Source organism: Choloepus didactylus, chromosome 14, assembly GCF_015220235.1.
Source record: "Choloepus didactylus isolate mChoDid1 chromosome 14, mChoDid1.pri, whole genome shotgun sequence".
In the NCBI taxonomy this organism is placed as follows: domain Eukaryota; kingdom Metazoa; phylum Chordata; class Mammalia; order Pilosa; family Megalonychidae; genus Choloepus; species Choloepus didactylus.
Window position 1 is genome coordinate 33377302 of NC_051320.1, and position 23088 is coordinate 33400389.

At 39.7% G+C, this 23088-nt stretch overlaps 1 pseudogene; it reads right to left on the minus strand.

Annotated features, from left to right (window-relative positions):
• Positions 1-15175: 15175 nt before the first annotated feature.
• On the minus strand, positions 15176-20929 carry LOC119508812 (annotated as a pseudogene).
• Positions 20930-23088: the final 2159 nt, after the last annotated feature.

Here is a 23088-nt window from a genome sequence, read left to right on the forward strand (position 1 = left end):
GCAGTTGGGAAACTAGTAGTTTTTAGTAGAAGAAATGGGGTGCTGCTATTACAAATACATAAAAATGAGGAAACAGCTTTGGAATTGGGTAATGGGTAGAGGCTAGAGAAATTGTGAGACCCATGATAGAAAAACCCTGGAATGCTTTGACGAAACTGTTTATAGAAATATGGGCATTAAAGGTACTTCTGTTGAAACCCTAGAAGGAAATGATGAATGTGTTATTGGAAAATGGAAGAAAGGCAATCCTTGTTGTAAAGTGGGAAAGAACTTGGCAAAATTGTGTTCTGATGGATTGAAAATGGAACTTGTTCATAATGAACTTGGATATTTAACTTAGGGTATTTCCAAGCTAAATGTAGAAACTTCAGCCTGGCTTCTCCTTCCAGCTTATAATAAAATGTGAGAGAAATGGACTAAACTGAGAACTGAACTCTTAAGCACAAAGGAATCAGACATTGATGTTGGGAAAATTTTGAGCAGATCCAGATAGTGTACTCTGAGACTGAGTCCAGAAGTGGCTCTATGAGGGACCTCCCTGCGCGTCTAGGAAGTTCGTCCCCAGGGAAAAGGTCTACATATGATAGTTTAACTGAACAAACCTTTGCTAAAGAGGTGTACCTGGATCCATGCAGTTATCCAGGAAGAATCCGCAGAAAGTTTTGTTATCTAATGATATGGAACCCTGTCAGCTTCAAACAAAACCAACAAGTTTTCTTTGTGAAATTTTAATAAGCAGAACCACTTCCAGCCCAGATCAAAAGAGATAGAGAAGGGACAATTGAAGGAAGAATGACTTCAAGGGAAAAACCATGGAAACAGAGATCTGGACCAAAAAGATCTCCTTGGGCCAAGAGAGCAGGCCCATTCATGCTGTGGGTCCACCCCTGTGCTTGGAGGGGGGAGATTTGTGCCCCCATTGTGCAGGGGTAGTGCCATCACCACCAAGTTTGGAGATGGTGGGGCCTGTGCCCCAGAGGTCATAGAGAACCTGTCCATCATTCAAATGCTTGGAGAGAGAGGGTCCTACACCCCAGTATTCAGAAAGAGCATGGCTGCTGCACAAGCACGTGGAAGGGGATAGGCTGCTGCTCCATCAGGCCCAGAGAACTAAGTATCAATCCATAGATGACTCTCAGACCTTGAGATCTAATGGATTTTGTCCTGCTGTGTTTTCTACTTGCCTGGGACTCAAGACTTCAGTTTTCCTTCCAATTTCTCCCTTCTGGAAAGGGAATGTTTATCTAATGACTATCCTACCATTGTATATTGGAAGCAGATGACTTTTTTCCTAGGTTTGCAGGTCCATGAGACAGGAAATTTGCCACAGATGGACCACTCCCATAACTGATTTTCATGATACTTTGCAGTTAGCATTGTTCTAAAATGGCTTAAGGCTTTGGGATTCTGTGATAGAATAATGTATCTTGTATGTGGGAAGAACATGTCTTTTGGGGGGTCTGGATTGCACACTGTGAAGGATTGAATTGTGTACTTCAATGGATATGTTCTTGGCCTTTGTCTGCCTTCTGGTAGGTGTGGACTTATTATATATAGGATCTCTTAAAGATGTTACTTCAGGAAAGGTGTGGCCCAACAGAATCAGGTTGGCTTTAATTCAGATTACTGGAGTCCTTTAAAAGCAGAATGAAATACAGATCCAGAGAAAGAAGTCATAGAGAGCAATCAGAAGTTGGAAGTCAGTGGAACCCAGAAGAGAAAGGAGAATATGCAGCCTTGTGCATTGCCTTGTGACAGAAAAGTCAAGGACCAAGGATCAGTGGCAGCCAGCTCCAGATCATCACATCTTCTGGGAGAAAGCATCACCTTGCTGATGCCTCGATTTTAGATTTCTTCTAGCCTTAAAACCATGAACCAATAAATTCCTGTTGTTTAAGTCCATCCATGGTATGGTTTGTTTTAGCACATGGAAAACTAATAGACTCCATTGACTAGCTGACTGGTAACGTGGTACATCTGAAAGGACAAAACATGGGACATGAAAAAATTTGCTAATATACAAAGTGGCTTTCAAAACACCCAACATCAGATACATTTCCCCAGGAGAATAAAAGGATTGCACTGGAAAGGATCAGGCAAAGCTAGTCTACGTCAGTTCACTACACATGTATCTAACACACCACTAGAGAGACCAAGGCAAATTCTGGAAGTACACGAGGTATCCTGTCCTTACTTATTTTAATGCAATTATTGAAAACAATTCATTTAAAAATGAAACAATCAGATAAGACGAAACACCAGGACTATAGGTATCAACTGGAAAACTCATTCCTGAACTATTGGTCACCCTAGCCACGTATCTAGTGTCTTAAATAAGGATGGGTCTGTTTCTGGGCTTCCTGTTTTCTTCTGGACTAGATGAGTCACTAGCCTGAGCAGAAGCTGCCACTGTGTTCTGTCCTGGAGCCTAGCCACCCTGGGCTTCTGTTCTGACTCCTACCAGGTCTCTGGTTTATAGAAATATCTTCTTTGATTTTAAGCCCAGCAGAATTTTTGGTTTTATCTTTCCATATTTTATCAATCACTACCAGGTATTTGGAATATAGGGTGCACATCAAAATTTACTTGCAATCTGGACCAGAAGTCTCAAAATACTTTTCAGCAAAAATCCTTATTTGTTCCTCACCATGTCATATAAAAGATGAAAGAGAATAACAAAGAGATGTCTTTAAAGATTCTAACATCATTAAAAACAAAATAGAAAACATTAGTGATCTAATTGAATTATACAAAAATGGAAAAAAAATTGACTTTTAATAATCCATTTGTATTTAGTTTTCATTGCAAAATTTTCTTTTGGAATAGTAATACTTTCACTTAGAGCAAAACTAAAAATTCTTACAAGTAATTATATAATTAGAGATTTAATTTTTCCTTTTGCCTTATACCAAGCATATATTTACTTTATGAACATATTAAATAAACATATTAAATATGAGAATGTTGTGTGGGTTAATGAATTTAGAGTTATGTGAACCAAATAATTTGAAATCTAATTGTTAACAAGTTGTGTTTTACTCTTTGCTGTACCTTCTTCAAGATTTCTGTTATGGGATAAAAAAATACTTCCATGTTCAATTATGAATTTGAATAATGTATGTTATACAAGAAGGGGCATATTATGTAGTTTACTATTATAAAGTCCACATTGATGCTTTTCCCCTTTTAATAATGGAAATGTTGAATTTTCAAATATTCAATTCTGAAAACAATGGTATTACTGATAATTCCTTTTTGAGTTGTTAAAGCAAGTTATGGCTTTGAGGGATTTGGAAGTATATTATTTGGTTGTAATAAATCAGCTCAGACCCTTATTGTATATAATTAATAAAAACAGTAACTATTATGAATGAACAATAGATTTTGGATATGAGGAAATGCATTCTCACTGAGGAGCCAGTGTGAGCAATGTCATGAGTTAGGAATGCTCAGTGAAACAGAAGTTATTTGCTTAAAAATATTGTCCTGGATATCATGGGCAATATGAAGATAGGAAATGGAAATAGGAGTTCAAGATGGAAGACCTTGAATGCTTAATTCTTTGGACTTGGGGAAGAAATGGAAGATTTTTATTTAAGGAAATATCATCAGATTTGTACTTCAATGAGATTAATGCACTAGAAATGCAAGTTGGGAGTCCATTTAGTAAGTCAGTTCTAAAAGATAGTAAGAATGTAGCCTGTAGTAATGAAGAAGAGGGGATAGATTGCAAAATATTGTGTAGTTAAAATGGGTAGTGACTGAGAAGGCCTGATAAAGAGAAGGTTAAAAAAAGAAGAAGAAGGACAAGAAAAGACTGATTTTGAGTCTGGGTGATGGAAAGGAGATAGTATCAACAAAAGAATCAGTAAATACAAGTAGGAATAGTTGGGGAATGAAGATTATGAGTTCAGTATTGAACATGTTTGGTTTGTGGTGTTAGCAGAACATAAAGATGATTCCCGTTAAGCTGCTAGAAATGTGGCTGCATGTTTGTTTCTTCAAATAAACACTTACAAAAGCAACCCAAAGCTTCCCTTGAAATCCAAAAGAAAATTACCTTAGCATCACTGTTTGGAAACCTAAAAAAATGTAATTTACAAAATATGTATTTTGTAATACCCTTTGCATTCTTCTTTAATACAAGGAACTCACTGTATAGTCAGTAAGTGTTTGGGAAAGCTTGATAGTCTAGTTAGGATTCAACACATATATTACCAAAGCCTTTTCATCATGAGGCCTGGTAACTATTTAAATTCAGGGCCTATCACAAGGCCTGGAATGCTGTAGGTCGTCAATAATGTGAAAGGATGAATGGATCAATAGATGGGTAGATGGGTGGACAAACATATTTTGTCTTTTCAACCTTTGGCAGTCAGTGATATTCCTTCTCTGTAGGATAGTGTTGGAAGATAATCTGATGGAATACACAATGAAAGTTTGAAAAAATTTTACATTACTTAACTGTAGCTAAAATACCTTTGGGCAGACTGAAGAACTGGAGGTTTTTTTTAAAAAATTGCACATTTTATTGAGATATATTCACATACAGACTGGAGGCTTATTTGGCTGATTCATAGATTTATGAAACTGTGGATTTTTTTTCATTTCCTCATTTGCCTCACTACATAAAACATAGGGGGTGGTGTGTATTTCTTACATATTCCCTGGTAAAATATGAAGCCAAAATTATTATTAGAATTAGGCATTTCATCAAAATAATTGTTCATTATGGAAAATTTCATCCACATAGGGTAATAGTTAGCTGCCAGTGACAACAGGAAAACATGTCAATATGTTTCTTAAGACTATATGATTTGGGTATATTTCTGCCAAATTGCAAGGGGATGTCAGTAAAAACCCTAGGCAATCCTTTGTATTCTGTGATTCTCTAGTCCATATTGCTGTCTAGTTATTGGAGCCTGGTTTTAATTCTTACAGTGTGGCCTCATAAAACTGATGATGGCCTTTGTAAATCTCATGATCTCCTAAAAAGCAGTTGCAAGGCAAGAGAAGGAAATGGTGACAGTTCATAAGATCTGAAGCCATACCAAGTTCTTTGTAGTATTGTGAGAGTAAAAATTCATCACGGGATATATCACATCATTGTTTTTAGTCTTTGTATTTTCCCTTTATATTTTCGTGGAAGTGATAGCTAGATGTGGGTGGACACAAACTTGTACTTTCAAAATTTCCTGAATTCTTGGAAACTATGACTCAAATAACTGGTTAGTATTCTAAAAATGTTCCTTGACATTTACTGCTAGATATTTATTGTTAGCTCTGTCTTCTTTTTGTTTCTAAAGATGTAACTACTGTTTAAGAAACTACATGCCAAGTTAAGATCTGTATGAATCACTGAATGCCATTGGAGACTAGGCCTAAGGAGATGGCATATCAAATTCTCTTCAGGTTTAAACAGCTCAGTGATAGTTTTTGAAAGAAATGAATTGGTGGAGTTTTCAAAGATCATGAGTACCCATCATATGTTATGAAAACTGACATGTTTATTAGTCTTTCATGCTCATTCTTTATTATATGAAGTCTTTTGACATGAAAAATCTGGTCATTAATTCTCCTCTTGCTTGGGTTTTGAACTATAGTAATTAATTTTTATTTCTTTGAGCTATGCAAGTTCAAGTATTTCTTTTTGGGGAAATATATTTAGGTGAGATGTTCTTATAGAACAACAATATCCATTGAAAATGTCCTCTTAAATTCAATTTTTTAAAAAGATACAAATATGAACTCAAGCTTATAGTTTCCTTATTGGAAGTTATAATATTAAACACTCATCAATAATCAAAAAATAGTGAACAATAAATATAATCTATCTTTTTAATATCTTTCAACACCTTTTCCAATCCATTTTATGTAAAAGTTTTCCAATTCCCTGTGATTCTGTTTTTCTGTCAACTGCCAGTTTTAGAACAAAAATAACTGGAAATTTCTTGAGCTAAACTGGAAATTTATTGTATCCTATTTCACTGATAACATGCTCTTGCTTACAGATATCCTTAGCTAGATATTTAGTTCTATTCAAGATGTGATATATAGTGAACTAGTTCCTTAAATTCCTTTCTCTTAATAGGTGGAGAACTTTAAAGACTGTATAAACACATGAAGTTGTAGAAACTGTGACATCATTTATTATCAAGACCACTGATCACTCCTCTGTACCTAAATAAGAAAAAATGCATTGAATAATGGCTCCTCTCCGTATTTCATGTATGTGAGTAACTGATACGTAAAGCTTCTCACTCACACAAAGTACTGAATGAAATATCCTTTATTTTAGAAAGGAGAGTACCAATGATTTTGATACATTTTGAAGGTCAGTAATGTTCAATACAGAGCAATATGTGGAGAACAATAGCTTCTTAGAGAGTGGAAAACATGGTCCTCTCATTATCCGTAATCTCAGCTGGTCACCATAGTAACAGCATTTTATTTTCCAAGATGTAAGCCTTTATAGTTATGTAGAATTCACTTCCTAGGCCTCCAGACACATCAGCGGCATCTAGTGGCTGAGACCTTGGCAGAAATTTTTGCGCTTTATGGCCTGCTGTGTTATGTTGAAAAACTGATGTCATGGACAAGGGGTTAGCTATGCCTAATTTCTCATCATCATGATGGGTTACTGTACTTGTTCAGAGAAGCGTTTGTGGGTTTCAGGACAAAAAAGAAGGGTAGGAATATAAGTAAAAGTTATTTTACTAGTACTCCTATTAGAGGTAGTATTACAGGGGAATTGGGGATTGGGAGAGCCATTGTGTGTTCTCCACATATAGAATAAAGTTTGGAAAGACACAGTTTCCAAAGATGATAACATGGTTTCTCAGAGATGTACGGAACTACTTTCTGGAAAACCTAGGGGGTGGAAGTGTTAAAGATTTAAAGAGATTGCTTATGGATACTGAGTAATTCAATCATGTTTACCTGGCTTCATTTTCCGATTTGCAAACTTACGTAGTAGTGGATCTTATATATTCAGATACTTCTCAGGGGGTAGTGTGGGGTTTTGGAAAAGGCCTGGACACTGGATTGAGGCACAGGTGTATCAAGCCGGTGCCACTTCCTAAGGATGCATTCTTGAACAAAATGTTCAATGTACAGCAGTGGTTCTCAATCTTGGCTATGTATTAGAAAAAGAAGTAGTCATTACCCAGATTTTACCCTGGGCCAATTGAATCAGAATCTTTGAAAGTAGAGCCTGGGCATTACTCAAAAAAAAACAACAAAAAAACAAAAACAGAAACAAAACTAGGAGCTACACATCAGAATCTCCTGAGGAACTTTGCAAAACTATATATTCACTGGTCTAACTCTAAACCCTTGCTTCTTGTAGTTTTGGCTGCTGACCTGCAGCAACACTTGGGAGCTTGTCTGATATACAGTATTTAATTCACATTAAAGAGTGAGAAGTAGTGAAAACCCACAGAGATTCTAATTCAGAAAGTCTGGGGTGAGCCTGGAAGTCTGTGTTTTTGAAAACCTAGATGATCCTGTGTGTGCTTAGCTTCCTGTTGTAACTCACACTGTTATCTGAAAGTTATCTGGAGGATTAAATAAGCATACTTATATAAAGTATTTTGTTAACTGCAATATACTATGTGAATATTATTAATTTATTCATTAAGTCAAGCACTTATTGAGCACCACTATGTTCTGAGTGCTTTAACAGGCATGCATGAAAGAGCTGATGCAGACAAAGTCCAGGACAGAAATTGGTCTCTGAAATAGGTACTTCTCTGTTCATAAATGCTATTCTAAAAGTATTCATGTGCTTATCTTACACATACCAAAATACAAAAATTTAAGAAATTTTTGCTAATTTTTTTTTTTGAAATAAATTCAAAGTTATATGAACAGTTGCAAAAACAATACTAGCCCCATACACAGAATTCCATCATACCCTGACCCCCCCTCCCCCGGTAGCTCAATCCACCAACTTTAACTTGCTGTCACATTGCTATTTCTTTCCCTCCCTCCTTCCCTCCCCATCATCCATCATCTATTGCTCTGTCATCTGAACATATGAGAGTTAGCTTCACACATCCTTGAGCATTCACTATAATTCACTTATACACTTCCCATGAACAAGAACATTCTTTCATGCAATCCCATTAAGTGCAGCTAAGAAGTACAATAGATTCAACAATGATAAAAAGCTTACATTCTGTATTTCCTTTTCCTTATGTCTCAACTGTGTCCCTTTGAGCCACCTGTCCTCTATCCTCCTGTCCCATCCAAGTTCATCCTTAGTATTCAATTTTCATCTAGTTAGACTGAATTTTTTTTTTTTTTTCAGTTGTAGAAACATATATACAGCCTAAATCTTCCCATTCCACTCCCTCCCTTAGCCTTCCATTAGTGGGATTAATCACATTTAGAATGTTGTAATGCTCTTTCCCACCATCCATTACTAGAAATTTCCCTTCACCTCAAACAGCAACTCTACACTCATTTCTTAACTCCCCATTGCCCCTTCCCCCATTTCTCTTAACCCAAACTCTACTTTTCATCTCTATGGTCATATTCTCTGATAATTTCTTTGTGTTTACTATGGGGCTTAAAATTAACCTCTTAAATCCATATCAATCTTGTTTTTCTTTGATACCACCTTCATTTCAATAGGACACATAAACTGTGTTCCTATACTCCTCCATTCCCCCACCTTTATATAGTTGTCTAAAATTACATATTTTACATTGAGTTCAAAACCACTGATTTGTCCTTAGAGTTTGTGTATTTTATATCATGTAGGAAGCCACTAGTGAAATTACAGTTCAAAAATTATTGACTTCTATTTGTATTCCATTGTGGTTGGAGAATGTGCTTTGAGTATATTCAATTTTTTTTTTTTTTTAATTTCTTGAGGCTTGTTTTATGACCCAGCTTATGGTCCCTTCTCGAGAAAGATCTGTGATCACTAGAGAAAAATGAGTGTCCTGGTGATTTGGGATGTAAGGTACTATATATGTCTGTTAAAATTCTCTATATCTCTTTCTCCTTTCCCTGTCTCTTTTCCAGCAGGGCTCCTCTCAGAATCTGAAGTAGGGCAGGTCTTTCATCGGCAAAGTCTCCCAGCATTTGTTTGTCTGTGAAAAATTTAAGCTCTTCCTCAAATTTGAAGGAGAGTTTTGCTGGATAAAGTATTCTTGGTTGGAAATTTTTCTCTCTCAGAGTTTTAAATATGTCATGCCACTGCCTTCTCACCTCCATGGTTGCTGCTGAGTAGTCACTACTTAATCTTATGTTGTTTCCTTTGTATGTGGTGAATTACTTTTCTCTTGCTGCTTTCAGAACTTGCTCCTTCTCTTCAGTATTTGACAGTCTGATCAGAATATGTCTTGGAGTGGGTTTATTTGGATTTATTCTGTTTGGAGTTCGCTGGGCATTTATGCTTTGTGTATTTATATTGTGTAGAAGGTTGGGGAAGTTTTCCCCAACAATTTCTTTGAATACTCTTTCTAGACCTTTACCCTTCTCTTCCCCTTCTGGGACACCAATGAGTCTTACATTTGGATGTTTTATTTTATCTATCGTATCCCTGAGATCGATTTTTTTGATTTTTTTCTCCATTCTTTCTTTTGTTCTTTCATTTTCTGTTCTGTGGGCTTCTAGGACACTGAGATGTTGTTCGGCTTCCTCTAGTCTTGTACTGTGAAAATCCAGAGTCTTTTTAATTTGGCCAGCAGTTTCTTTTATTTCCATAAGAGCTTCTATTTTTTCATTTACTCTTGCAATGTCTTCTTTATGCTCTTCTAGGGTCTTCTTTATGTAGCTTATATCCTGGTCCATGGTCTTCTTGATGTTCTTTAAATCCTTTGCCATGTTTTCGTTCCTCGATTGTAGATCTTTGATTAACTTTGCGAGGTATACTGTATCTTCCGATATTTTGGTTTGTGTGTTTGGAGTTGGATTCTCTGTATCTTCTGGTTTTATCATATGCATTAAGATTTTCTGTTGTTTTTGGCCTCTTGGCATTTGCTTTGCTTGATAGGGCTCTTTCAAGTTGTAAAGAAAAAGGGATATCGATCTAATTTTTCAGGAGCACAGTTTGGTGACGTACACTGTCTCTAACTAACCAGCAGATGGCGTCTGTGAGTCACCTATATCGACTCGAGTCAGTTCTCAGCCTTTTTTCTGCTTTGTGTGGGGAAATGATTCTTGTGGGTTCAGCTGGAGAAGTCAGTTTGGGTGTGTTGTTGGAGCTGTCCGCCCTGAATGTGGGGCGTGTGTATGGGTAGCCAGGGAGGAAGGGCAGTTCTAATGTTCAAATCCCCCAGGATCCCGGAGATTCAAGGCCGCCGCACAAGTCTAAGCCTTCATTTCAGTTCAGCCCCAGCCTCTCACTCTCGCTGATCCATAAACCACCGGACTTGGCGTAGCGTCCCTGGGTTCTCCAAGCAGATCCCCCCTCCCAGCTGCGCTCCTCCAGTAGCTCAGCCAAGGGAAGGCTGTGCTACATCATCAGTGCGTGCCATCCCACAAGGGAAGCCCCAGGCCGCCGGGCCGTGCAGCAGCGCACTCCCAGCCCGAAGCAAAAATGGCCGAACGGGGCATCTCAGCCCCCTCCTCCTTGCACCATTCCTCCTTCCCAGCTCCTGGACAACTGGTGGGGCTTTGGGCTGTGGGCACGGCCCCGGGCAGGAGTTTATCCAGCCCTCCGGGGGCTAGCTGCTAGCCATGGGGTTTCTTTCTGTTTCCAGCTCTCCCCTCCGTTTCCCTGAACCCAAGGGTATCTGCTGCGGGCTATCTTCCTGGCCAGACAGCAAGAGGGCAGCCCAGCCCCCTCTTGCTGTGTTTTTCTGCGTGGTTCCCACAATTGCTACTGGAACCGCTCCTTTTTTTTTTTTTTTTTTAAACAGCCAGCTGGTCTTCATATGCTGAACCCTAGCTTCCCCAGCCCACCGTGCAGCTGCGGGGTCTTCCAGCCAGCTTACTCACTTGTTTAAGAATGCCGACTCCCGGTTTCACCAAGTATACGTCCCCTCTGGAGCTAGGAGCCCTCATCCAGTTGTTGCATCACTGTAACCGGTATTTTAGGTCACTTTCTGGTTTTTAGCTAGTGTTTTTCACGGAGGCGTTTTTTTTGCCCTGTCTCAGCTAGCCGCCACCTTAGTTGTCTCTGCTAATTGTTTTTTATTAAAGAAGTTGTAAGTTTATGGAAAAATCATGCAGAAAATACAGAGTTCCCATATACCACCCCCTCATACACATGGTTTTCCCTATTATTGATCTTTGCATTAGTGTGTTAATTATGTTACAATTAATAACATAATATTATACTAATTATAATATTAACCATAGTCCAGAGTTTACATTAAGGTTCATTGTTTTGTACAGTCTTGCCTATTTATTATTATTTTTACTCTAGTAACATATATACAACTTAAAGTTTTCCCTTTTAACCATATGCAAATATGTAATTCAGTGGTGTTAACTGCATTCACAATGTTGAGCTACCATCACCACCATAGTTTATCAAAACGTTTCCATCAACCCAAACAGAAACTCAGTACCAGTAGAGCATTAATTCCCTGTTCTCTACACCCACCCTGGCCCCTGGTTACCTATATGCTAGCTTCTGACTCTGTGAATTTGCTTATTCTAATTAAGTTTTATCAGTGAGATCATACAATATTTTTTCCTTTGTTGTCTGGTTTATTTCATTCAATATGATGTCTTCAAGGTTCATTCGTATCATATGTGCCAGAACTTCATTCCTTTCTTATGGATGAATAATAACCCATTGTATGTATATACCATATTTTGCTTATCCATTCATCTTTTGATGGACACTTGGATTGCTTCCATCTTTTGGCAATTGTGAATAGAGCTGCCATGAACATTGGTATGCAAATATCTGTCTGAGTCCCTGCTTTCATTTCTTTTAGGTATATACCCAGAAGTGGGATTGAGATGATCATGTGTTTTTATTTTTCCCTTTGTTCTATTAATATGGTGTATTACATTAATTGATTTTCTTATGCTGAACCACACTTGCATACCTGGGATAAATCCCACTTGATCGTAGTGTATAATTTTTTTTAATGTGCTGTGAGTTTTAATTTGCTAGTATTGTGTTGAGGATTTTTGCATCTATATTCATAAGGGATATTGGTCTGTAATTTTCTTTTCTTGTAGTATCTTTATCTGGCTTTGATATTAAGGTGATGTTGGCTTCACTGAATGAGCTAGGGAGTCTTCCCTCCTCTTTAATATTTGGAAGAGTTTGAGCAGGATTGGTACTAATTCTAGGAAAGAATTCCTCCGTGAAGCCATCTGATCCTGGGCTTTTCTTTGTTGGGAGGCTTTTCTTACTGATTCAATTTCTTTACTTGTAATTGGTCTGTTGAGATCTTCTATTTCTCCTGGAGTCAGTGTAGGTTGTTTGTGTTTTTCTAGGAATTTGTCCTTTTCATCTAGGTTGTCTAATATTGGAGGATTTTAATGATGACCACAATGCAGAAAATACCTGAGATTAAGGAAATAATTTAAAAAAGGATTCAAAAATAATTAAAAAATCTGACCAAGTTCTTAGTGTGCTAAGCATCCTTCAAGATCTTCCCATTTCCTACAGGATAAGGTCCAAACACCTTAGCCACAGAAGTCAGCCCATCATCTTGCTTCTCTCCCTATCCTCATATTACTTATCACTCTCTGTTTCTGGTTCTGCTGCATTCACCATGCTGTCTCTGACAAATGTCTTTCCTGTATTCTTGTTGTCCTCTCTTTTTGATATGATCTTCTCTCTCATATTTGTCTTACTCACTCTTTCCTTTTCTTTAAGGACTCAATTCATAAGTTTTCTGAATTGACCTCCAGAAAGTTTTCACTCATCTATAAAGGATAAACTCATAATATACCACGTATATGTCTATATGGTGCTTAAGCCATTTAAAAAATACTGTACTTTGATTACATGTGTAGACCTCTCCTACTATGAGTCAGTGTTTTAGTTTCCTAGTTGCTAAAACAGATGCCATGCAATTGGTTGGCTTAAACAATGGGGATTCCTTTTAGCATTGCTTGTAGGGGAGGCCAAATGATGATGAACTCCCTCAGCTTTTGCTTCTCTGAGAATATATTAATCTCTCTCTCATTTTTGAAAGACAGTCTTGCTGGATATAAAATTCTTGGCTGGCAGTTGTTTTCTTTCAGCACTGTAAATATATTGTCCCACTGCCTTCTTGCCTCCATTGTTTATGATGAGAAATTGTTACTTAATCTTATTGGGCCTCCTTTGTACATAACATGCTATTTTTCTCTTGTAGCTTTCAGAACTCTCTCCTTGTCTTTGGCATTTGACACTTTGATTCCTATGTGTCTGGGCATGGTTCTCTTTGGTTTTATCTTGTTTGGAGTTCACTGGAATTCCTGAATGTGTAAATTCATGTCTTTCATTAAATTTGGGAAGCATTCTGCCCTTATTTCTTTTAATATTCCTTCTGCCCCTGTCTCTCTTTCTTCTTTTTCTTCTGGGACTACTATAATATGTATATAGTAGTCTATGATGGTGTTCCACAGGTCTCTTGGGTTCTGTTAACTTGTTTTCATTGTTTTTTTCTTTCTATCTCTTGGGTTCTGTTAACTTGTTTTCATTGTTTTTTTCTTTCTACTCCTCAGCCTGTGTAACTCAAGTATCTTGTCTTAGAGTTCACTGAATATTTTTTCTTTCCCTCCTGTAATCAGCTATTGAAACCTTCTAGGGGATTTTTCATTTCAGTTACTGTGGTCTTCAATTCCAGTATTTTTTTTGGTTCCTTTTTAAAAATTTCTCTCTCTTTATTGAGATTCTCATATTGTTTGTTTATTGTTTCCCTGATATCTTTTAATTCTTTCTCTGTGTTTTCCTTTGTGTCCTTGAGCATATGGAAGAACATTTTTTAAAAGTCTTTTTCCAGTATGTCCAAAGTCTTGTCTTCTTCATTGTTGGTTTCTGGATTTTTGTCTTATTCCTTTGATGGGTCATCATTTCCAGTTTCTTTGTTTGCCTTGTAATCTTTTGTTGCACACTGTATTTTTTAATATTTTCACTTTTAATATTTTAAAGTGTTAACTCTTGGATTTAGTCCCTGAGCCATTTCTTTCTTATGTTTGTATCCAGATAGTAATATGACAGAAATTCTCTTGCTTTCCAGGAGCTAACAAAAACAAATCAACCAATGCAAAAAACACCTTTCATAGTCTTTGTAAATTGGCTGGTGCTCCTCTTCAGAATTTAGTTCCTCTATCAAGAAGCTCAGCCCTAGGTGAACGTTAAGTGTGGGTTCCTCTCTGCTTTTAATAAGTCTGCATCTTGTCCTGGGCTTATACTCACTTTGTGACCTTAGGAATTCCTCCATTTACCAGAATTTGAATACTCTCTCTACTCTCTATCAAATAGACTCCCTCCCCACTGGGTGCTCTATTCTATATCTTAAATCAGGCAACCCTTTGGCCAGGCTGCTTTGACTTAAATTGTATCTTATACTGCTTTAGCCATCAGTAAGCTGTTTTTGCCTGCAGGGCAGATTCTGGGGTGGCAAACTAGGCTTCTAGTCTGCTACTGGATAGACTGGCACCAGTATATAGGTACCCCAGTATGTACATATGGGTTCCTCTGCTCCCTCCGGAGCAGATCCAGGGACCCAGAATGGGAGTGCAGGGTGGCACCAGAACATGCCAAGGAGAGGGTGGGGGAGGAGACAGCAAGGGTGCCACAGCTTCTCCTATTCATTTTTAAAGCTGCGTTTTCTTGATTTGGTGCTCACTTAGTTACTGCAACCATTTGACTGTTTTCTAGAGTTTTGACAAAAATGGCTCTGCTGGTTTTTGCTAGTTGTTCAAAGATTCTGTAGGGGAACAGCACCCTGGAGCATCTTACATCATCTGGTTAAACAAAAGTCAACAATGAGGTAAATTTTTAAAGAAAGTGATATTAGGCCAAGTTTTTGAAAACTGACTCTGAGATGTAGAATTTTGTGTAGGAAATGTATTGGGAAGTTCTCCTGGGAACAACACTTGAAAGGAATGAGGGAAGCAGGGCTGAGTAGGGAGAGAGAGACTGAAATGAGATACTTTTGTACCAGATAACTCACCCCATTGGGGTCTCTGAAGCTGCCATGGTCTTTCAATGATGTTGCCAACTGAGCTCAGGAGGAAGGCCTTTGTAATACTCCATCAATCAGTCATTGGCTGCAGGCTGCCTCCAGGAAGAGGGGGTATGCTTCAGTAAAGCTCCCCTCAACCGAGGCAATTCCAAGGGAAGCTTTGAGGCACTAGCAGCCAGTGTTCCCTGAAGCTGAAGGAAGGAGTGTTCATTCCTGAAGAGTGGAATGGGAACAGTAAATCACAACATTTTTATAAAAGCAATCTTCTGTTATACATGCTCAGATGTTACTGTCAACCTAACTTTCAGGACATCTCTTACCTAAACCCATTCTACATTTTGATACCTACCCTTTTCCACTTTCTGAATAAAATATTTGCCCTAGCTAAATTGATAAGCCAGCTTCCTCATGGAACATGTCTCAGACTCTCACATGCTACGCTTTTGCTGTCTCCTGAGCATTTGCTAAAACATCCTGACCACCCTTTCTCTACCTTGCTTGGTCTACTCATCAGTTCAACCACCAGTTTAAGTATCATTTTTCTTATGAAAATATCTCAGTGTTTCGCAAACTTGAATGTGCATGTAAATCACAGGATCTGGGTATCACTTAAATGCAGATTCTAATTCAGTAGTTCTGGGATGGGCTGTGAAATTCTACATCGCTAATATGATCTCAGGAATGATGATGCTTGTGGTCATCAGACCATAAGTTTGAGAGCGAAGTTTTAAGATGAGTCTATCCTGAAGAAATCTACATTGTGTGTTCTTCAATAGAACTTTTATCCATAACATCATTTAGAACATGTAACATTCTTTTGTATAGCGTTATTGTTTTGCACTAATAGAAATTAATTCCATTATTAAATTGCAGGCTCCTTTATTCATTGTAGTAATTGTGCCTAATAGTTTTCTTTATTTTTCATAGTGCATAGCACAGTGCTAGTGTGGATTAGGGACTCTGAATTTTTTTTTTATTCAATTTTATTGAGATATTCACATACCATACAATCATTCGAAGTGTACAATTGTTCACAGTACCATCATATAGTTGTACATTCATCACCCCAATCTATTTTTTGAACACTTTTCTTGTACCAGAAAAAGTAAAAATAAGAATAAACAATAAAAGTAAAAAAGAACACCCAAATCACCCCCCACCCTATTTTTAATTTATTTATTTTTGTCCCCATTTTTCTACTCATCCATCCATACATTGGATAAAGGGAGTGTGATCCACAGGGCTTTCACAATCACACTGTCACCCCTTGTAAGATACATTGCTATACAATTGTCCTCAAGAGTCAAGGCCACTGGGTTGTAGTTTGATAGTTTCAGGTATTTACTTGTAGCTATTCCAGTGCATTAAAACCTAAAAAGGGTTATCTAGATAGTGCAGAAGAATACCCACCAGAGTGACCTTTCAACTCCATTTGGAATCTCTCAGCCACCGAAATTTTATTTTGTTCCATTTCATATCCCCTTTTTGGTCAAGAAGATGTTCTCAATCCCACGATGTTGGGTCCAGATTCATCCCTGGAAGTCATATCCTTCATTATCAGGAAGATTTACACTCCTGGGAGTCCGGGGGGAGGGCAGTGACTTCACCTGTCAAGTTGGCTTAGCTAGAGAGAGTGGGCCTCATCTGAGCAACAAAGAGGTACTAAGGGGGAGACTCTCAGGCACAATTATAAGTAGGTTTAGTCTCCCCTTTGCAGTGATGAGCTTCATAAGGGCAAGTCCCATGATAAAGGGTGAGCACATCAAACCGCCAGTCCTCAATGTTTCTGAGAACATCAGCGACAATCCAGTTGAGGAAGCCCAACACCTCTGCATTTTCCCCCAGCTCCTCAGGGGAGCCCTGCATATATATTTTTATTCTCTGCCCAAATTATTTTGGGATGTGTCGCTATTTCACACTAACCTATGCAAACCTACCAGGTCTCGCTTCCTATTAAAAGTTCCATTTGATTATGGTATTTTAACAAACTGTACAAGTTAAATTGTTTAGGAAATATAGATCCTGCACCAACTAAACATCTCTTCCCTTGGTCTCACATGGAATTTGAAGTTTTAAAACATAGTATTGTAAGGACTCTGAATTTTGGTTGATTTTGTAAGGAAGGGCTAACATGTATTTCATCCTTTTTAAGTTGAGTATTTGAGTTCTCAGGATTTTCCAGTGTTATACCTGCTGAATGAGAGCTACTAGCAATGAACTTTTCTGACCACCGGTAAAGCCGTTCTGGTTCTGCTTTCCATCCACCCTAAATAGCAAAAGATTCCACATGCCTACTGAGTGATATTAGGATACTTCTTTGGCTATCTTGTTGGGCTGACCATACATCACATCAGATCAGGGAACAGACATCATAACTCTACTAGTGCTCTTGACTCAGAAAATAAAAGCAATTATTACTAAAGACTCAGGGATAGTAGAATGCACTTGTTTTGTTTTTCTTGTTTGTTTGTTTTTTAAAAGGTTTTATGTTCAATAGTTACACTCTCTCCAAATACAAAAAGCAGTTACAGTTCAAGTCAACACAGAAGCTTGCTTGCAAAGTTACAGAGAACTGAGACATTGTATAAAAAGTTAGGTTAAAGATGATTTTGCTTTTGCGTGTGTTTTGTTTTGAGAGTGTGGCTCTTCCTTGGTCACCTGACCTCAGCAAAGAAATGGTTATCTTGATGAAATATTGACAGCCAATCCACAGTAAAATAACTGACAAATTCTAAAAATTAAAAAAAAGCATAATGACCAAAAAAAAAAAAAAAAAAAAAAAAAAAAATCTGTGACTGCTTCCTCCCTCCACATTTTGCTTTTTAAACTTGTGGGTTTATTTTTTTCTTCTTATTTTTTAAGGTTTTGATTTTTTTTTTTTTAAGTCCTGAAAAGTAGACAGTAAAACAGCTCCTGGAAGAATTTACAACAAACTGCACTAGGGGCCGGGAAGCTGAGGGGCTGGAACAGGGTTGGGATGAATGAATAAGGACAGGACGGGGTCCCCTCCCCTCAGTCACCATAGCCTCACCATGTGACCAAGGGAGAGGGAGGAGTTCTTCAGTCAAAAAGGAAGAAGGGAAGAAAGGGAGGAGGGAGTGGGGAAGTGGGGGTTGGACAAATAGAAAATAAAAGGTTATTGTTGCTTTTTTGAATCCAGAGAGAAATGCCTGGTCCTGTGTGGAGAGAAGATACCCCTTGGTGGGGAAGCAGAGGGCTGAAGGGAGGCTGGGCAGGGAGGCAGCCCTGGAATGACCCTGTCCCCCAGAACCACGGGACCCACTGGAGGTAGAGGAGGGCCCGAGGTGGGTGCTGGTGCAGAAACCAGTGGGGGCTTCCAGGGGCCCCTGAAGTGCCTCTGCTGCTGTGTGCTGGGGCCACCCTGTGTGCTCCCGGAATACCTTCAGGAGTCCTAGGTCCCGTATGGTTCTGGGCGTACTGCTGATACTGGTTATAGCTGGGCTGAGGGTAGGTCTGTGCGGTGCGAGGTGGGGGTGGGTTATAAGGGGCCGTCATAGCTCCCATAGTGCAGGCTGGTGGTGGCGGAGCTGGAGGTGGTGGGGCTGTGTAGCCCTGGCTGTAAGCTCCTTGCTTGTAGGGTGGCTGGCTGTAACTTGGCTGTGGAGGGCTGTAGCTGCTGACAGTGGGGGTGCTGGTACTGGCGCTCGAGCCAGGATGTTGCTGTTGTTGTAGCTGCTGCCTCCCGGGGCATTCCGAGCAGGACTGAAGCTGGGTGGTGGTGGCAGTTGCTGTGGTGGCAGCTGCTGCTGGGGGGTCTGGGTGTAGCTGTCTCAGTTGTGGGAGTTGTTATCCTGGCTGTTGTTGCCCCAGCAGTTCTGGCTGTAGCCACCACCCCCGCTGCGGTTGAAACCTCCTCCCTAGCTGCCTCCTCCACCATTGTCTCCCCCTGGGTTCTGAAAGCCCCCGATTGCCCCCGGGGGGCCTCTGTTGTCCTAGCGCTGGAAACTACCGCTGCCACCACCTCGTTGTCAAAGCGCTCTTCAGGGGATGGCCCAGCGTTGCGAACTTCCTTGTATTGCCTCACCAGCTTATCCGCTTCCTCCTGCTGCAGTTCAATGAACAGAATTTTGTCCAGAAAGTCCCCAACATCTGGCAATGTGAAGTTGGCTTTCATTTCTAATACCACATGATCTGGAACATCCTTCCCTTCGTCATCGTTTCGCTTTATTGTTCAGTCTTTTAGGTCCTCACCAGTGGGACAAATTACAATAGCCTCAGTTTTCGTCTCTAGGCTGACCCATAGACATTTGTCTGATCCAGGATATAGTTGCTTTCTTGCAGGAGGCGATCTGGATGAGGCAGTTGATGCACTGTGTGGCCTGCTGGATTAGGGCATCTCAGCGGCTGGCTAGTTCCGTGGCTGGCGTAGGTCCATCACCTGCATCTTATCCATGATGGCACTGATACTTGGGATGTTGAACTTCTTGGAGGGGTGGGAGGCTGCATGTTTGGTGACCCACATGGTCTTGCCAGCAGCAGGCAGGCCTGCCATCATCAGAATCTCACACTGTGCCTTGCTCTTTAGTCTGATGGTGCCCCGGATCCACTCACTAAGGGGAAGGTGCTAGATGAAGGTGAACCCTGGGAGGACAGAACAGTAGAGATCTGCCCTCTGCCCAAAGTTGAACTCCATGGCACAATTCTTCACCAGGACATGAGGAAAGAGGGCCTGACCCCCCGAGGCTCCCTTCTGGATTCGGAAGGCAATGCCCATCCACTTCCCATTCTTGGTAAAGGAAATCTCCACATCATTCACACATTCAGAGTCTGCAAAGCAGCCAATCACATCATTCTCTGCAAACTTGTCTGCACAGTTTTCAAACCCGCTATTGGTGGACTTCTTCCCAGTGCCTCCATAGCCCTAGGAGAAAGGCTCTTCCCCTAGCTGAGTGCTGCCGGAGTCCAGAGATCTGCGATGCGGACCACGTGGGGGTCAGGCTCCACAGATGGACGGTGCTTCCCGAAGATTTCCTCATTGATCTTCATCTCCAAGCACACACGGCCCCTCTGACCCCACAGCTGGCACAGGCTCTTGACCACAGATATGCAAAGCCCTTAATTGTAAGTGGGTAGCTGCCTCTCCAGTCTTGGGAAACCTTGAAGTAGAGATCGCAGTTATATGTGTCAGTGGCAACAAGGGTATTGCCAAAGTCGTCTTCATCCTCTTCAGCAAGAGGCTGAGGAGAGCTTCCTCTCGCGGCGCGAAGTACCCCCGCCTCCGGTATTCTTCATAAGGCCTCTTGTGACTCCGGAATTGCTGTCTGTCTGGCTTAGGCTGAGATGCATCGGGGGATAGAAGCCGGCGCGGGGGGATGAGGCGGTGGGGGCCGTTGCTTCTTGCTTCTTGTCTGTCTTCACTTCTGGGCGACAGGCCTGCGGCTGCTGCTGCTCCGTTTCTAGTGGTCTCCTCTCAGCGTGACTCGTTCTCTTGCTTGATGACCTGGGTTTCGTAGAATTGGTTCTGCCTGATAATATTGTCCATGGCGTAATGTCCTTCCGGCCTCTAGTAGCCGCGGGGCTCCGGGTGTGGCCGCAGCACGGGCGGAGGTGGCTGCACGGTCCCCTCCTGCTCGGAGCTCCCCTTGGTCTTGACCTCCTCATTGTTGTGCCCGGGTCGCTGGTTCTTCGGCGGTGGCGGGCTCCTCGGGCTCCATCGCCGCCTGCAGTCGCTCAGCTAGCTCGGCCTTGGGGCCGCGAGTGTCCAGACCACGGCGCTGCAGCAACTTGTTCACCTTAAGACAGCGCATATCCGTGGCCCGGGCCCCCGAGCTCGGCTCCAGAATGCATTTGTTTTTAATCCTCCGCATTATAAACCTCATTTCCCCATTTCGCCTAGCTCCAATGTGGGACATATAATGATACCAGTCAATGGCACTTCCCTGTTCTTGGGGAGGTTAAGAAGCAAGCTCATTAATTCTGCAAAGCATGTATTGAAGAACAGTTTCATGCCCTTGCTAGGTAATACCTGACACTAACATTTGATTGGTAGCTATAAGAAATTGCTTATTCCAATTTTCTATTTTGGATGGATTCCATCTCCCCATTTAAGTCCCTATTTACCATCCATATACTTTTATTATTCTGTTGCTTGACTTTTGGTAAAAATGCAGACGGTAGTTCTATCTTTCCCCGACTGATTTGAAACAAATTTTTCAGGTTGGGTACTTGCATAATCTAGAAACCTTGTGCTGGGGATAAGAAAGTTGAAACTTCCCATTAGATGATTATAAGTCGTGAGTTTTTTGCTGCAGCTCTGTTAATGATGCAGCAAGTCACAATTGACTGACTTAGGCCATTAGTTGTCCAGGTGGATGTTTTACTCTTGTGATCATTACAATTTTATATTTACTTGTATGAAGTTATTGGTATTCAGACTATGAAAGAATTCTAAAGATGCTTTTTGGTGTGCTTCAAATTCTTTGGGAAGCCAGGAGAGTTAATATTAAATATTTGATAAGGCACAATAATGTGAAAGAACTCTAATAAGCTCTTTTTGTCAAAGACTACAGAATTGTGAAGAGTCTTTCTTGTTACGGGTTGACAGCATGTGTATACTCATAAATTGGTTATTTTGTTGGAAACTTGAGCAGCAAGCATAGCTGTGCATATTGATTTTATTATACAGATCAAATATGTTTAAAGAGACTGGGTTAGCAGTGTCTCAATATTAAAAGGCTATGGTTGACACTTTCTCTTGGTTTTAATTTCTGTATCTCTTTATAATTGATTAATGTTCATCTGGTATAGTAAGTATGAATAATTTATGATTCACATAGCTGCTGGCTTATTAATTGTTTAATTTCAGAGAAAGTAACTATATATTAAGGATATTCAAGTTGTCACTCTGAGCAGCCAAGTGAATTTATACACTTTGTTACTGCATAGTCCAGAAGTAGTTAGAGTGTATCACACATGCACCCTTGTCTCCTACAGTACTTAAAAAGAAGAAGATTAATGGAATGTTGAAGAGATTTTTTTAAAGTAAAAAGGAGCAACTGACTTGGCATGTCTGAGGACTATATGCTCTGGGTTTTAAAAATTTTCCCTTTTTACATTTCTTCTGCCTTGGTGATTCCATGATCCATAAAATGAAGTTAATTGAATAAATGATGTTTATTCTTTAGAAGGAAACATAATTAAATATGAAAAAGAAAATTGTAATTAATCTTAGATATACTACAATCTCTGCCTTTGGAGTTTAGAGGAATGCTTTTAATCTTGAGAAATGGAAAACAAAATGCAAAGAATCTGTGATAAATTTGCTTCCTTTAGCAACATATATGGAAAAAATTGCTGTCTTAGAAAAGCATGTATTGTTCTGATCATAATTACTAATAATCTCATTGGTCTCTGCATTTACTGCTGAAAACCAAAGGCTTATATAAACTGCATTTATAATAGATGTTGACTATCTTTGTTTGGAAGAATATGTTCAAATAAATTTAGATGAGAAAAGTATTGATCAGCTTAGCATTAAAATATCTCCAAGTATAAACTTGAAACTTTTGCCCTCCTAAAACATAACTTTTAATGTTATATATATTTAAGAATATATTGAGGACTGGTCAATAAGTTTGATTTTGTCCATCTTTAAAATATTTTGTCCGTAAGAGGGAAGTCAGTTTTACACTGGGTAGTATGGGTAGTACTCTCCCTACAAGTGAAATGTGTTTGGGTGTGGGAGGAGAAGAAGTACAATGATTTTTAATGATTTATCATCCTCATCATTTTCTTCACCCATTTAGCCCTGACCATCCCACAGCCCTCCATGAACTGCTAGGCAGCCTATAATGCTAAGCTGCGGAAGGGACCCTACACGTAACTCTGGTGCTTTGACGAATTGCTTTTGTGTGTTCCTTCTTTAGAGAATTGGGGGGAAAAGAGGATCAGAGATCGCTATGTGATCTTAGAAAATGAAGGTGGAAAGAACAAACTAATATGTATACATTGGGAAAGGAAGGATGAA